Source organism: Gossypium arboreum, chromosome 12 (assembly GCF_025698485.1).
Source record: "Gossypium arboreum isolate Shixiya-1 chromosome 12, ASM2569848v2, whole genome shotgun sequence".
In the NCBI taxonomy this organism is placed as follows: Eukaryota; Viridiplantae; Streptophyta; class Magnoliopsida; order Malvales; family Malvaceae; genus Gossypium; species Gossypium arboreum.
The window spans coordinates 54,227,416-54,233,719 of record NC_069081.1 but is presented as its reverse complement, the minus strand read 5'-3'; positions in this window follow the sequence as shown (position 1 = coordinate 54,233,719).

The window sequence follows — 6,304 nt, the reverse complement described above, 5'->3', positions numbered from 1 at the left end:
TATTTGTTTGCCTTAGATTTTATAATGAGAAATTGGGTAATGGGAGACAAGCTAAAATAAAGAAAGGAATTAAAAGAAAAGGGAATAAAATAAGAAAAGAAAAGGGGAATGTTCATCCTTACCTTTGCCATTGCCGTGAGTGAGGGAGAGAAAGGGAGGAAAAGAGAGTCCTCTCTTTGTTGAACTTGGCGGCTAGAAGGAAGGAAGGAGGGAGAATTTCGGTCACTTGAAGCCTTAAGGAGGTTAGTACATTGTGTTAACTTGTAAGATGTTTACTTGTTGTGAGTGAACGATCATGGTTCTTGTTTAGCCATGCAAAATGTTGAATAATGTTGGGGAATGGAACATTAGGCTATGGAAAAAGGGGGAACTTATTGATTGTTTAAGATAGTTTAGATAGTATGTGATTTTTTGGGTATTGTGAGTTGAGATGTAAGTGTGTGTGTGTGTGTGCTTGGCCATAGGGGTTTGCTAGGAAATTTTATTGGTTGAATGATGGGTGGCGAATGAACTATGAGGGGTTATGAGAAGAATGTGGGAAGCTAAGGTGCGAACCATAGTCTCGGTGATAGGAATGATGCGGTTGGTGTTTTGATCTTTGTGGTGATGAGGCATGAAGTGTTCGCCATGGTACTAAAGTGTTGTGCTTGTGTTAAAACTTAGAAATTATTTTGTTATGGCTAGTATAGATATGGATGACCGAACATGAGAGCATGATTGGATGAAGAGCTTGGTTAATTGTAGTTGTATGTGAATTTACATGATGTTACAAATAGATGTGAAAATATATGCTAGATTAGGAAAATTTGATTAAATGTTCATGAGATGAAATTAGGTGTTTAAAAGATGTTATAGTTGACATTGTATATATTTACATACATTCGGCCATCTAATTGAGTATAAAGATGGTGTTAAATCTAATCGTGATGCCTATATATATATATATATATACACATAAGTATGCCGTTCGTGATGTTACCTTTAATTATGTGTATAATCGACTAAATGGGTAATTAGTGAGGACGGTTGCCGAATATACAAGCATACATATGCATGTGTAGTTAAATTATGAATGTTTAGCAAGATGGTTAAACTAGTTGATTTATTGATCAAGCTCAAGGAGTTAAAGAAGGAGAATCAAGCAAGGGAAAGGCGAAGGTCATCGAGTAGCCGACTTGAAATTATTTTACCCAACACAAAGTAAGTCATTAAGCATATATTTGGTGTTGATGTAAATGACCATAATATATACATAATTGTGTTTAAATGAGTTGATGTGTAAATGGAAATGTATGTGTATGGAATGATGCCATTGTTGAATGTATAAAGGCAGCAAAATGCATAAGGTATTGGTCTCGGCACTAAGTGTGCGGGTATAAATGGACACGGTGACAAGATTGGCACTAAGTGTGCGGGTTTAAAATTGTACAGCACTAAGTGTGCGAGTTTGATTATATAGCACTAAGTGTGCGAGCTGAAAATATATAACACTAAGTGTGCGAGCTGAAAATTATATAGCACTAAGTGTGCGAGCTGAAAATATATAGCACTAAGTGTGCGGATTCACTATATGCTCTTGTATTACAATTGGCACTGAGTGTGCGACATTATCGAGTTAATCCCGGACAGCGGATCGGGTAAGTACCTTGAGCTCATGACGAATAGGCAATACATTCATGCTCGGGGTTGAGCTTGGTAAGCTTTAAATCTATGTGATGATTGCAATTGTATGATTGTGGTGTGAATGAGTTGGTGTGTAAAAATGCCTCAAATATCTTATTGTATAAAATATGAAATGTGGATGTATGACTTGGTATGAGATTGAACCGAAAGGTCCGAGGAATTATGGTATAGTTTCGATATGGATGAAGTACCTAGCCTCGTTTATTGTTTGATGTTGCGAAAATTTTATTAATGGATGGTTGATGAATGCTTATGACTTACTGAGTTATAAACTCACTCGGTGTTTTCTTGTCACCCATTTTAGGTCTCTTGGACTCGTATTGTTGCGTGCTCGGAACCGTCGTTGAAGTCATCACACCGGCTGGAAACCTTTTGGTATTGTCTTCGTAGTTGAACTAGGAGAACATTTGGCATGTATAGGCTATTATGTTTTGTTGAATTGTGGGTTGTAAACTTTCAGCCATGTGAAAATGGCCTATGTGGTCGTCGAGTGGGATGCTAGAACCTATAGCCACGAGTCTTAGAAATTTTAATTTTGATAAGGTGGCCATAATTTGTGTCATGTATGATGGATGATTAGTAAGGCCAAGGAAAGATTCACGAAATTGGCATAGTCTACTGCAGTAACTGTTGCGGACAGCAGCAGTGAGATGAGATTGAAAAATCACTAAAAATAGTAGAAGTAGAATTAAATAGTGAATAAATTATGAAATTTAACCTTGATGAATCTATTTTTATATGGATGAAACGAAACGACCATATGAGCAGTATACTGAGAGATATTAAAGTTCTCGTGAGACAGGGCCAGAACGGTTTCTGGGTCCCCTGTCTCGACTTTGAAAATTTACCATAAATTATCCAGAAGGAATTAGAAGTCTTTCCTTATATGTGCAGATTCCTATTTTAGTCTAGTTTCATAAGAAACAAACTTCATGAGCATTGAAGCTCTGTACGAGAAGATATTCAGGTCGTAATGCGCGAAGGTCAGTGTAGTCGACCCCTGTAACATGGGCGGCTTTAACTAATAAACTGTACCAATTGGCCCGACCAAAAATTCTAGAAATAAATACATGGATAAACATATGAGTCTAAATTCAGGGAAAATTTACGGAATCAGTTTCCGAGTTTTGAAACTCGAGATATGATTTTTAAGGCGACAGTGACGCAGTTAGCTAGCCTGCCTGGAACAGCAATCAATATTACAAAGAGTGAAATAAGGGAAGTGAGCCCGGTAACACCACGTGTTCAAATCCGGTGACGATCTCGGGTTTGGGGTGTTACACTGACTAAGCCCAAAATCGAGCTGTTACAATTCTCCCCCTTAGGGATTTTCGTCCCCAAAAATCTTACCGATGAATAAGTTCGGGTATTGATCTCTTATATTCTCTTCGGGTTCCCTCGTGGCTTCCTCGACTCTATGTCTATGCCACAAAACCTTTATGAGTGCTACACTTTTATTCCTCAACTTCTTGACCTGCCGATCCAAAATTATAATTGGTTCTTCACCATAAGTCATGCCTGGCTGAATCTCAACCTTAGTTGGCGCGATCACATTCGAAGGATCTGATCTATATCGATGTAACATGGACACATGAAACACGTCGTGAATCTTTTATAATTCTGAGGGCAAGGCAAATCGGTAGGCGACAGGCGCTACTCTCTCAGTAATCTCATAAGGTCCTATGAAATAAGGACTTAGCTTGCCCTTTCTACCGAATCTAAGGACTTTCCTCCACGGGGATACCTTTAAAAACGCTTTATCCCCGACTTGAAACTTGATCTTTTTCCATTTCAAAACCATGTAGGATTTCTGTCTATCCAAAGCTGCTCTCAAGCAGTTACGAATCATCCTAACCTTTTTTTTCAGTCTCTTTGACTAAGTCGGCCCCATGATCTGATTCTCTTTAAGTTCCATCCAATATAAGGGCGTCCGGCACTTACGCTGATACAAAGCCTTATAGGGTACCATTTTTAAACTCGACTAATAACTATTGTTATAGGCGAATTCAACTAGCGACAAATACTTTTCCCAGCTGCCTTGGAACTGAAAAATACAATATCGCAACATATCTTCTAAAATCTAAATGACTCTCTTCGACTGACCGTCGGTTTGCGGGTGAAATGCTGTACTAAAATTTAGCTTCGTTCTCAATGCTTCTTGCAACTTCTTCCAAAACCGCGAGGTAAACCTTGGATCTCTATCTGAAATAATTGACAAAGCTACTCCATGAAGTGTCACGATCTTGGAAATGTATAGATCAGCCAATTTCTCAAGGCAAAAGTCGGTATGCACCGGTATAAAATGTGCCAACTTAGTAAACCTATCAACAACCCAAATAGAATATTTTTTCCCTGGCGTTAAGGGCAATCCTGATACAAAATCCATTGTTACCCGGTCCCATTTCCACTCGGGAACCATCACAGGTTGAAGTAATCTCGAGGGTACTTAGTGTTCGGCCTTCGCTTGTTGACAAACCAGACACTTAGAAACAAACTCAGAAATGCATCTTTTCATCCCCGACCACCAGTACATTTTCTTCAAGTCATTATAAATTTTCACACGACCCAGATAGATAGACAAACAACTACTATGTGCCTCTTATAAAATCTTCTGAATAAGCTCACTATCATTGGGTACACAAATTCTGTCTCGGAACATCATGCAACCATCGGTACTAATACTAAACTCTGATTCATTTCCCATTTCACACTGAGCCATCTTAGATTGCAATTCCTTATCACCTTTTTGAGCTTCACAAATCTCTTGCAGGAACACCGATTTAGTTCTCAACTCTACCAGTACCGAACCATCACTAGTCATGGCCAACTAAGCATTCATAGCCCTCAGGGCGAACAATGACTTCCTACTCAAAGCGTCAGCGACTACATTCGCCTTCCCTGGGTGATAGTCTATTATCAACTCATAGTCTTTTATCAACTCCAACCATCTCATTTGTCGTAAATTTAGCTCTTTCTGAGTCATCAAATACTTTAGACTTTTATGGTCAGTGAATACCCGACATCTCTCACCATACAAATGGTGTCTCCAAATCTTTAATGCGAATACTATAGTTACTAGCTCTAAATCATCTCTCGTGCGGCTTAAGTTGTCTCCAGGCATAAGCTATCACTTTGCCTTCTTGCATGAGCATGCACCAGAATCCATTTAAGGAGGCGTCGCTATATACCACGAGTTCTTTCCCCGATTCTGGTTGCACCAAAACTGGAGCCTCGGTCAATGAAGCCTTTAATTTCTCAAAACTCTGCTGGCACTTCACTGTCCATTCGAACTTGACATCCTTTTGTAACAACCTTGTCATTGGAGTAGCTATCATAGAGAATCCATTCATGAATCTTCTGTAGTACTAAGCTAAACCCAGAAAGCTTCAAACCTCTACCACATTCCTTAGCGGTTTTCACTCAAGAATAGCCGAGATCTTACTTGGGTTAACTCAAATCCTATCTCCCGACACAATGTGTCCCAAGAATCTGGCCTTTTTAAGCCAAAATTCACTCTTACTGAGCTTGGCATAAAGCTACTTATCTCTCAAGGTTTGCAAAACTGTTCTCAAATGCTCTATGTGCTCGCTTTCATCACGTGAATAAATTAATATGTGTCGATAAAAATAACGACGATCTTATCCAAATATGGTCAGAAAATGCGGTTCATTAAGTCCATAAATACCGCAGGGGCATTCATTAAACCAAAAGGCATGACAAGAAACTCATAATGGTCGTACCTCACCTGAAAAGCCATTTTTTGTATGTCTTGCTCCTTAACCCTTAACTGGTAGTAGCCTGACCTTAAATCTACCTTAGAAAAGACGGTGGCTCCCTTTAACTAATCGAACAAATCATCAATCCTAGGCAAGGGATACTTGTTTTTCACAGTCACTCTGTTGAGCTGTTTGTAATCAATGCACAATCTCATCGACTCATCTTTCTTTTTCACAAAAAGTATTGGAGAACCCCACAGTGAATAGCTCGGTCTTGCAAGACCTTTATCCATTAAATCTTGTAATTGAGTCTTAAACTCCTTTAACTCCATTGGAGCCATTCTATACAGAGCAATCGAGATAGGTGCCATACCAGGGATTAACTCGATATGAAACTCCACTTCCCTCACTGGAGGCAATCTAGGCAACTCCTCTAGAAATACGTCCGTGAACTCACATACCACTGGCACTGACTCAATCTTTAATTCAGATGCTTGAGTATTCAATACAAAGGTGAGGTAAGCCTCGCACCCTTTTCTTAAATATCTCTCTGCCTTCATAGACGATATCATTTCAGGCAATCCTCCTAATTTACCTAGTTCAACCCAAAGAACATTCCCATTTTCATATTTCAACTCAATAACTTTTTTTCCACAATCCACTAAAACCCCATGAGAAGTCAACCAATCCATCCCAAGGATTACATCAAATTTATTAAACAACAATAACATCAAGTTAGTCGAAAAACAATGACCTATAATTATCAAAGAACAATTTCTACATATTTTTTCAACTAAAACATGCTTGCCTAATGGATTGGAAACTATTATGACAAATTCAGTGGACTCTACTAGCATGTTCATACGGGGTATCAATTTCATACAAATATAAGAGTGGGTAGATCC